This window comes from Octodon degus, unplaced genomic scaffold (assembly GCF_000260255.1).
Source record: "Octodon degus isolate 3935 unplaced genomic scaffold, OctDeg1.0 scaffold00108, whole genome shotgun sequence".
NCBI classification, from domain to species: Eukaryota; Metazoa; Chordata; class Mammalia; order Rodentia; family Octodontidae; genus Octodon; species Octodon degus.
The window spans coordinates 14,052-25,159 of NW_004524684.1; the positions used below are offsets into that span (position 1 = coordinate 14,052).

The following is an 11,108-nucleotide window of genomic DNA, read 5'->3' on the forward strand; positions in this document are numbered from 1 at the left end:
TTTTTTTTTCTTGTCTATAAAGCATTTAACCCCCCTGTACACAACTCACTCCTTTTGAAGAAAAAAAAATTGAAATTAAAAAAAAAAAAAGATCTGAGCATATGTAAATGCTGATAGGAAGAAGCACAGAGGGAGTGGTGATGCAGAACAGAAAGAGTTTAATTTAAAGCACAAAATCTTCAAAATGTTACCTAAGTAGGGGATTTAGAATAAGTATCAAAGAGCCCTGGATAAGATAGGGAATCCTTTTGCATTATAACAGGAAGAAAAGACATTCAGGTGGAGCCAGGTTTAAAGGTTTAGTAGCAAAAAAGTGAGGGATTCTGGTTGCTGGCTTCTGTTTTTCCATGTGATGGAATGAAATTGTGACTAAAGGCAGAAATCATAGGGGAAATGTGGGCTCCTGAAATAGCCGTCATGGAGGATGGAAGCGAATGCTGACAAGGAAAACAACTTGCTGGGAGGGTTGAAATTCTTGACCTTGAATTTACAGTGGCACCGATCTGTGAGACATGGGCTCTTCTCCTCCAGCATTCCATATGCTAGCTACTAAGACAGTGAAGAATTATAATTGAAATCACACAGTATTGGGGTTTTGCCAGGTGAGGTCAGTGGATGCTAGCAAGTGAGCCCTGGAAGTGATGAACCTGCTAAGCTGGGCAGGAAGTGGAGCCGTCAGGAGCTAATACGTACTTCAGTGTCTGGCACATAAACATTCACTAGCTACTTGAAGTTCAGAAAAATTGAAGGGCATTGTAAACTGATTATCTCATGGTGTTCCACATAATTTGAATAGGAAAAATTTGGCATCAGAGAGTGGAATGACTGAATTTGTGGGCTTGGAGTTCGCACATTTCTGAGTGTAGTCCTGAGAGTAGAGAAGCAGGTCACTGGACATGAGAGGGCCAAGCCAGCAGTGATGATGTTCTCTGATGCAGGCCTTAGGAGAAAAGGAAAACTGAAGTGAGTGCTAAATTGCTCAGTGACTAAGAGATGGTGATGAGGTGGAACTGAATGGTGTGGGCCTGAAGAGCAGTGCTCACTGCCAAGGGACACCCGCTCCATCCTGAGCTGTCTGAGGTATAGTAGAGAGCTGAACTTCCATTGGAAAAAGCAGAAGAGAAAACTATCCTTCACAGGGAGGCAATTTCAATTTAAGCGTGGGGTCAGGGTAGAAGAATTGTAGGAGATAGAGGACATAAACAACTATGCAAGAGAATTGTAGGAGAAACAGTGTAAGGTTTGAGAGGGAAGCAGTTGGAGGCCGGTGCCCAAGAGGAAACACAGTACGGAGGTGGAACGAAAGAGAAGACAGATGACTGAGAGACATGGCCGATCCTGTGGTTAGGCTGTTCTGAAGGTAAATGGAAGTTACAAGTTTATGCCTCCATGATCAGTGGAAAACACTGCTGCATAGCTTACTGTTGCAGCTTAAAGTTGGCAGAAAAAACACATCTTAAAAAGGGACCTGAACTTGAACTATGCACAGAAGTAAAAGGGAATGAAAGAGTATTCTATGAGAACAAAATACTTCAATGTAGAGTTAAAAAAAATTGACAAAGTGAACTAAAAGTTTGTAGACAAAACTACATCCTTTAAATCATATAATTAAGTTGGATTATTCTAAATTCTGAGTTTTGTTTATGTTTATCACATTTCCAACTGCTTATTTTAGGTAGTAATTGATTTACATTCCACAGGAGACAAAATTTATTATACTGTATAAAAGTTACCTTAAAATTGTATTTATGTACATGAATTTAATATACATCTGAAGCTAAGAAAGCCCATGAGTAAATGCAAAGCATATGTATTTTTTTGTAAGCTAAAGCTTTATTTGAAGTAGATTATTTATTCTTTAGAGCAAAATGCTCCTTTATGTGGCATACAAACTTTGATGTTGCCTTTACGGTTATTCTATCAAATGCTGGCTTGTTTTAGAAGAATGAATGCGGGGACCAATTGTTACTTCACCTGTTTCTGCAGAAGGCTAGAAAAGTGAGAGGCTTGGTGGGCATCTTGGGCAGTAAAAGTCTCTTAAATGAATGATCTTATATCTTAAACTGTATGATTCGATTTACTTCAAGATTTCCATTGACAAGTAGAATACAGTAAAGCTCTTATAAATGAGTACATTTACATGGCTTAGAGTTTTAAAATAAGTCCTTTTATTCTGTTAAAGAAAACTATAGCTCATAAACCATGATATGGTAACAAAATATATAACTGAAAAGGGCAGAAGGTCCTATCACTAATAAGATTATTTTCACGTATTTATTGCCCTCCTCTAGTACTAGTCCATTAGGCCTACATGTCTCCATAGCAGGCACTGCAGACGTAGTTGCATTGTTATTTTATTTACATCCTTTATAATGTAGGTTTGTCCTCATATTGAACACTTTCGTATGGTATAGGACAGTACATTAAATAATGCCTACAATTTAAGGATTTCCCTTAGTATTTGAATTAGTTTTGATTTTAGCTGTTTGTGAACTTTTTATTGTCATCAAAGCCAAAAACAAGTAAACAGCATTTTACTTTGTCACTTCACATTTAAAACCTTCAGACCCAAAGTGATTGCAGTGAAAAATGTGCCCAGTGGGATGTACCAATTCCAGTTCCTTTTTCTTTCAGTGATTTAATGTAGTCTACTACACACGTTCCCTTTTTAAATCCTCTAAAAGAAGTTGTTTTCAACCAACAACATAATTTTTAAAAATTACTTTCATAGGTACTTTGTTGATATTAAATTTGGGGGACTAAAAGTTGATTGAAAACAAAACACCAAAAGTAGCATTCTGATTTGATAACCAGGTCTTTTGTGTCTTTTCTATATAACACTTTTAAAATTTAACTAATTTTACTTTTATCATTGCTAGTGATAACAGTTATTTTGGCAGTGTTTTTGTGCCCCTTGGAAAGGGTGAGTGGTTTTCAGAGAGGCCCTGCGACCATCAAGCAGGAGACGCGTCAGTGCAGCGTGAGGCAGCATGACAGCCGTGGCATCTCACTGGAGCTATTCTTAAATGTGTTTTCATAAGCACTATCTACAGTTCTTTGTCCAAATTTTGAAAAATATTTGATGTCAGTCATTGTGTTAAAAACTTTTTTAGAAAGTGTATTATAAAATGATAGACAAAAACATTAATTGATGATATTTTAATAAATAAGCATGCAATTAGGGAATCTTTAAAAGACTGTTCGCACATGGACGATTATTTTTGTGGAATGGAATAGTTAAGGCTTTAATTCTATACTTATGGCTAAATCATTAGATCTAATTATTTTGACCATTTATTCAAATAATAAACCTCCAAGTCTGAATATTTATAGTGAAGAATGAGTTTAGAGAAAGGAAAATAATTATATGTCTCTCTCTGCTGTTTTATTCTGCCTGCCACCAGAGTATAAAAATATACATCCACATCGTCTGTTTGTTGTATCGTATTCTTAGATCATACAGATTTAGTTATAATTCACATACAAGTCAACCCCTGTTAAAAGATTGAAAAGAATGAAATCTTCAGATGAGGACAAAGGAGCTGGGCATTTATGTAATGGTAAAACAGGTGTTGGGGAAGATAAACGGTCTTTAGAAGCAAGGATTTAAATACTTTCTTATTGCTAATTACTTCATTCTGATTATTAGACAAAAGCAGCTTTGAGATGAAATCTAGACACTCTGTAGTAGAATTGAAATACAAAATGTTGAATACCTCTTTTGTATCCGTTTTTTTAAAAGAAAAATAAACTTTTTCCATGGCAAAAACTTTAAAGACTTTTAAAGAAACTGTGTTCCTAGTGACATTTTTAAAAATTCATATCAATCTTGTTATATGCTTTTAACAGTACTGTAGAATCATTTAGTATTAGTTCTGAATTATTTTGTTTGTTCTTCCCAGAATCACACTAAGCTGAGCAATCTAGAGGTGAGGATGCTAATATATTATCTGTTTTTGTTTATAGGACAGTGAACTTTGACATAATAAAATACTTGTATGATTTCCTGTGAAAACAAGCTTCAAAGCCATATGGACACTGTGGCAGTGACTAAGCCAAGCTGTGTTCATCCAGCGCCTTGGCTAGCCAGGGAGAGGAGTTCTTTGGCTCTACTGGATTTGTCCAAACAGGTGCTGGCCCAGCATGGAATCTGATGAAAATATTCTGATTGGTCTGGATGGATGTGAGCAGAAGACTATTTACCAGGGACCCTGGAGTATTTGGAAGCAACGTGTTAATTATAAACAGCAGGGTTTGAGCACAATCTGTTCTACTCTTAATGATGTTATCTTAACACTGAAATTGCCTGAAACCCATTTACTTAGGGCTCCATTTTGCTCTGTGAACTATCCCCTGCGCTTTGAACGTGCCAGCAGCCCGTGTTTGCATGCCCAGTCTTTTCACTTCCTCTCCACAGGAGCCTCTGCCGCTGCTTGCCGAAGCAGATTTCCTAAGGCCACCGTTTTAAAAGATGATTGTTGCAAAAATATAATAAACATTCTTCTAAAAATCTGAGCTTGTATATGCTTATCTTTTCACCCTCATTTTCTCACAGACAAGGCAGCCTTATCAGATGCGGACCCGCTTTCCACCTCGCCCACGTGAGCACTCCACTGTGCTCCTGTGCAGTCTGTCTGGTCACTCGTGTGGTTAGCCACTCGTGCTAGCTTTGAAACAGCAGTGGGTTTTTTCTTGCTTGCTTACCATTTTTTAAGAAAAAAATCATTGGCCTTGAAGAGTTCACAGTAATTTTTCCCTTTTTTATTAGTTGTGAACTTTGGCTCTGATTTTAAGTTTTCTATGAGCATTTGAATGCTTCAAAATTGTTTTGAGCAAATGTAAAGTGTGATTAGGGTCTAGCTTAAATTTCAGTCATATTTTATTCTTTCATTTCTTTTTTGGGAGAAAATTTTCACAGAAGACATCCTAGGCAGGAAGCCTTTTTATGTACTGATTGGCACTCTCTGCTTCAAAGAAAAGAAATTGTTTTCTGTACATTTTTACATAGAGGGATTGAGAAGACAAAACATGGAATCCCATTTTGCCTACCTACAGGTAATAGCAAGGGAAGAATTTCTGACTTAATTGGTGGCAGCCACATCTAGCAAATTCTGTGCATCTGCGTTTCCTATAGCAAATGGTGGAATTTGTGTTTGGAGAAGCCAGAACCCAGGAATAGGACTCACAGTGCAGATTCAGTCTTAGGTTTTCTTAGTGTAGAAATCCATGTGTCATCGCAGGAGAAAGTCGGAGTGGCTGACTTGAATGATTCAGCTGGGATAGTCTTAAGCCCCTTGTGTATTATCCAACTGCTATGTGCTGTGTAGCCTGTCATGGACCAATCTGAATATTGAGGAAAAACCTCCAGGATATCAGGATGGGGAGAGATTGTCCAGAGGAAACTGAGAAAGGGACAGAAAGCAAGTTCCTTGTGAGTAACCATCATTCTGCCTTGCTATCAGTCTCCTGTCTCCTCAGTGTATTTCCTGTCCTGTACTACCCCACACCGCGTGTGTGACCAGCCCCGAGCGGAGCTTCCCTGACAGTTCCCTTGTAACTACATTTTCCTGCCCTGATCAGGCCATCGGAACTTCTAATGTCTTGCTAAATGACTCACTAATTTGATTAATTTCAATAAACAAAGACTAACAGAGCTTAATATAGATATTAACATTTTAATAAGGGTCATGTGCAAATGGAATTCTCTAATTGGAAGATGTAAATCTCCTATTACAGGAGGAAATGTAATTGATGAGAATTATGCTGGCCGGTGGGCAAGATGTTTCTATTAAGAGAGAAGGCACTTAAATTATACTAAGCATCTACCTGGGTCTGAAAGTGACTCAGGTGTAAAAGAAAAAAGTTGCTAAGATGTGTTTTTAGATTCGCCTGTAGAAGAGTTTTCTAATTTAGTCACCACAAGCCACACATGCACAAATGAAGACCTTGCTGCTTTGCTCTTTCAAGTTATTTGCAATCTTCAGGCCAGTTTTCACCGCTGTGGAAGGGGTTGTGCTCTATGAGCCTCATCTCATCAATCAGAAAAGATTGAATCTTGACTATTGATGGCGAACCTTTCAGAATTTTCAGTGACACAAGCAGCCTGCTGCGGCATGTGTGTGTAGGTTCCTCCCACTAGTGGTACCCATTAAGACTTGGTGCTCTAGAGTCACACTGCCTTGGATCCAGTACCAGCCATATCAGCACCAGCTGTGGCTTTGGGTAAGTTGTTCACTCTCCGTGCCTGTATTCATACTTCTTATGGTTGGTTAAGTGGCCTCCAAAAGCCCATGACTTAAAGGCTTGGTCACTGTGATATATTTGGAAGATGGTAGAACTTTTCAAAGACAGGCATAATGGGAGGAAGTTGGGTCATGGGTGTGTCCTTGAAGAGCATCTTGAACCCCAAACCTGTCTTTTCTCCTTCCCAGAGATGAGGGATGAGAGCATCCTCTGTCACATGCCTCACTGTCATGTGCCTCACTGTCACATATGCCTGGCCACAGGGCCAGAAGCAATGGCCACCTGACTGTGGACTGAGACTGCCAAAGTTGCGAGCCAAAATAAACCTTTCCTCTCTCCAGATTATTTTAGGTTTTTATTATAGTAATTCAAAGCTGACTGATAACCCCGGAACAGTGGAAAATATAATTTACTAAGATGCAAGATTAAATAAATTGATTTACCTAAAGTAATAGTTCTCACCTGGGGGCAGTTTTGCCTGTCAGAAAACATTTAACAATTCCTGGAGACACTTGATTGTCTTACTAGGTACAGAATTAGGTTCTTATCAATTTTTTTTTTTTTTCCGGAACCGGGGATTGAACTCAGGCCCTTGCACTTGCAAGGGAAGCACTTATTCCACTGAGCCGTCTCCCCATCCCTAGGTACAGAATTAGCATGGAGGCCAAAGATGCTGCTAAATCTAAATAAAGCACATTTCCCATAAAAGAGTTATCTAGTCTAGAGTCTGGGTGTGGTGACACATGCCTGTAATCCCAGCACTAGGGACACTGAAAACAGGAGGATCACTACAAGTCCGAGCTGCATAGTGAGACCCTGCACACAAAAAAAGGAGTTATCTAGTCTGAAAATGCCAGTACCCTAATCAAGTAAGGTAACTGACACATAGTGCTTAATGAAGGTTAGCTACTGTTACCATGAAATATATATTTGTAGCCTAGAAAGGAGTACCATACCTAGAGAAATTATTTTTTGCTTAAACTTTGAATTTATTCAAATTGCCACAGTACTTTACATTGTTATTTTTAGAATTAAAAGATCCACTGGATTCTAATCTGTATGCAGATCGCATTATTTACTTTTTGTGACCCTGTGTGACAGTTCAAATGAGAGCGCAGGTGACTTAGGGCTAATGTTACCAGCCCTTAAGGTGTGATTGCTGAGCGACCAGTGGTGTACCTCCAACTGCTAACCAGCAGCTGATTAATAATTTTCTGGAACACAGAGAACTCAGACCATAAGAAACATCTACTCAGTTCCTGCAACATGTCCACCAGCTTGCTTGTGTGATGCAGAATAAAAAAGAAAAAATAATGGACCAAAAACAGTGTCCTTATCACACTAAGTATTCAGTCTCAGAAATAGTAGATGAAGGACAGAAACAGCCCCACGAGAGCATCAGAGCCAGAAGCACGTTCTCCAGTGTTACCTGAAGTCCCTGGCAGTCGAGTACCCTCGTTCGCAGTTTCTCCCTTTAACCATGAGCAGAGTTGGATTGGAGGTAATCGGACCAACGCTGGTATTATTCAGCTTCATCTCCTACATTTTGAAAGCTTCATCTACTACAAAGTGTGACTGCCTATCGTGTGAATAGCATGGATAATTTTGCATGTAATTTCAGTCTGCTGACACAATTTGCTTTCAGAAATGCTTAGTAGAGCTCAAAGAAATCTTCCCTATCAAGACAGCAGCATTTCACTCAGATTTGCTGCTCAGTGCCCGACTACACAGTCAGCGCTCATTTCCGAGCAGTGGCACACATTCATGAGACACAGTGTGAGAAGTAGAGATTTGGTAGAGCAGAGAAAATTATAATCAATTCATTCATTTAACTGCATGTTGATGCACAGTAATGATGAGAATGTTAGAAGGCATTCCAAATGTTGGAGTAAATAGCAGTAGTTTTGGCATGGGATGAAGAGCCTGGCTTTTAGAGGCAGTAAAGATTGGCTTGGGTTTTCGATAACCTATTTCAGTGATCTTTGAAGGAGAGAAGGTTCTGGTTTAATGGCAGTGTCATGATAGTACGCACTATTCATTCTACAAATACTGAGTATAGCTGTATGCCAGACGTTGTGTTAGGTGTAAGGGATACAGCAATGAGCAAAGGGGACAGGTTTCCTTCCTGGACAACAGGTCTTGCCTTTGGTGATACAGCCTTTCTCTGGAGTAGGAAGTCTTGCGGGACTGCTACATCTGTGGGGTGGAGAAGATCCTGAGCTCCACATCGTGCCTGTTGCTTTCAAGGTGGTTGTAGGATCCAGGTGGAAACGCAAAGCAGGCAGTTGGGTCTTGGCTGGCGAGCAGAGTTGCTGCAGACAACTGACATAGATTTCATCAGGATGGAGGCAGTTACTGAGCAGACATCTCATTTCTTAAAATAGCATCCACTGACATGGTGAAAATCCTCTTAAAGTGAGTTAAAGAAAATATAAAGAAAGTGGTCATCACCACACTGCTGAAGTACTGCAGGTTAATTGTATTTTTTTAAATAACAATTTTTAAGTATTTGTATCACGCCATTCCCTTTGACATATAAAGTGAAAGGAAAAGAGGGTGGCTATTCAGTGTGTCATCCTAAAGGAAGAGCAAACCCCAGTTTTTCTTCCCTCCACAATTGGGCATTGAAACCAGGGCCTTCATACTGAGCCCTTTTTTCATTTTTTATTTTCCCTTGCTAAATTGAAAAGTTACCCAGGTTGGACTTGAGTGTGTGATCCGCCTGCCTCAGCCTCCAGTATTATAGGCATAAATCTCGGGTTGGTGGAGAATGTTAGAACATGTGGCCTGGCCATGGACACTCTCCTCTTCCTTATGCCTTGGTGTCCAGGCTCCGAGGCCGATCCAAGAGAAGCAGCAGAGGCTGCTCAGCTTCATCTAATTTCACCTCAGAGGTCTTAACAGACTCACTTCTGCAGTATTATTTGTGACAGCAGTGATAAAGGCCTGCCTGCATTTAGGAGGAAGGGAATGAGATCTGCCTCTTGATGAAAACAAGTAAAAGAAGTCACAGACATGCTTCAAATTGCCACATGGGATATAATAGGCTGAAAATACTATAGAATGCATAAAATATGTCAAAATCTGAATCAGTAGGGCAGATCATAGCTCCTTCCCCACACCCTGCAATAGGATCGCAGGATCTTTCCTCTTGGCTTCTAGACCGTCCCAGTGCTGGCTGCAGGAAGACCAGTGTGATTCTAACCAGGAACAAAGAGTGGTGAGGCGGAGTAGGGGTGGGGGTGTCCGGATCGTTCTTGTGCTTGCAGTGGACGGGAGCACTTTGGTTCTCATCCTGTGTGAACTGAGGAGTGCTGGTGTGTTGAGCAGGAGTCCTAGGACCTTGCTTAGGTTCTGAAGGGAGCAGTGCGTGGTACATTGAAGGAAGGTCCACAGGAAATGAGGGGAGCAGGAACAGGAAGATGGAGGACTATTAAAACGGTGTGTGGGGGAGATAATGGTAGCTCAGAGAGGAAGGTTTGCAGTGGAGGCGGTGGGAAGGTCTCAGACTCTGGATGAGTGAAACTTTTCAGGACTTGCTATGCAATTGGATGTCAGTTGTGAAAGAGAGACAAGACTTTCGGTCCGATCATCTGAGCTGAAGTTGAAGAAGCACTTTGGAGAGAAAAGACAAGCAGCCTAATTAAGGTTAGTGCCTGATGTGGGCATGTGAAATTGGAATTCTCTCTTATATTCCTATGATTCACGTGGATGTGCCCCTCCAAAATTCTTGTGTAGAGACTGAATCCCCAAAGTTAGGATTAAGAAGTAGGTTATGGGGCAGGGGAGATGGCTCAGTGGAATAAGTGCTTCCCTGGCAAGCACAAGGGCCTGAGTTCAATCCCCGGTTCCACCAAAAAAAAAAAAAAAAAGCAGGTTATATAGGAAGTGACTGCTCCTCAAGCGCTGTGCTCAAGAGTGGATCGGGGATCTGACAAAGGTGAAGGAGCCATGTGCCTCATGTTGCCCTTCTGTCTCTGGCATTGTGAGGACAGTTTCTTCCTCCAGAGTATACAACAGGCACCATCATGGAAGGAGAAGCCAGCCCTTGCCAGGCACCACCTCTGTCAGTACCCCATGGCAGAACTTTGAGAAATAAATGTATTTTATTTCTACTCACTCTGCTGCTGGTGTTTTGGTATAGCTGCATGAATGGACAGTATCTAAGCAGACCGATCAGGGAGGCAGATGGACTAACCTGCAGCTTGGAGAAGCCCAGGTTGCAGCTGTACCTGAACAAGTGGAGATGTGCAAGGAAGGTGTGTGCACACGTGGGCTGCTGCTGGGGCGGGCTCTCTGGAAGAGCGGGGGGCTGGCCCAGGTGCACGGGGAGGCACGAAGAACCTCTGGTTCCTCTCTTCTTCAGAAGGTGGGAATCACACGTTTGCAAAAACTAAAATTTGAAATACTAAACTATTAAACACTAAAATTTCACATCCTGAGTTATTAAATTGTAATACTGAAATTCCAAATGGCCCTTGTAGGATTGAGAAAAAGGTAAATGGCAGAAGAGCAAGTGCTCACAGATTTACATCGGTTCATCTATTCTCTGCCCTACCACATAGAATGGCTTCCAGTTCCTGAGTTCACAGATGAAATATGCTAATTGAATTCCAAAGTCCATTGTTTGGAAGCTGATTTTATTAGTATTCTCTCCAAAGATGCATAAAAAAAGTACATGCCAAACTTTCCATTAAATATAAAGGTTCCTGTTCAGTAGATTTAAGTGTGGATTATTTAGTACTAAAATACTAAATGTGGTTATTAGTACTAAACGTGTGTGTGTGTGTGCGTGTGTGTGTGTGTGTGTGTGTGTGTGTGAGAGAGAGAGAGAGAGAGAGAGAGAGAGAGAGAGAGAGAGAAAA

The 11,108-nt window shown here is 40.6% G+C and overlaps 1 long non-coding RNA gene across 1 annotated transcript in view; it reads left to right on the forward strand.

The window, feature by feature from the left end:
- LOC105743249 overlaps positions 1-4,512 on the forward strand; it is a 10,081-nt gene extending 5,569 nt beyond the window's left edge. Inside the window, exon 2 of the long non-coding RNA XR_001117250.1 lies at positions 3,967-4,512. This is a non-coding gene — a long non-coding RNA (uncharacterized LOC105743249). The remainder of the gene's footprint in view (positions 1-3,966) is intronic.
- Positions 4,513-11,108: the final 6,596 nt, after the last annotated feature.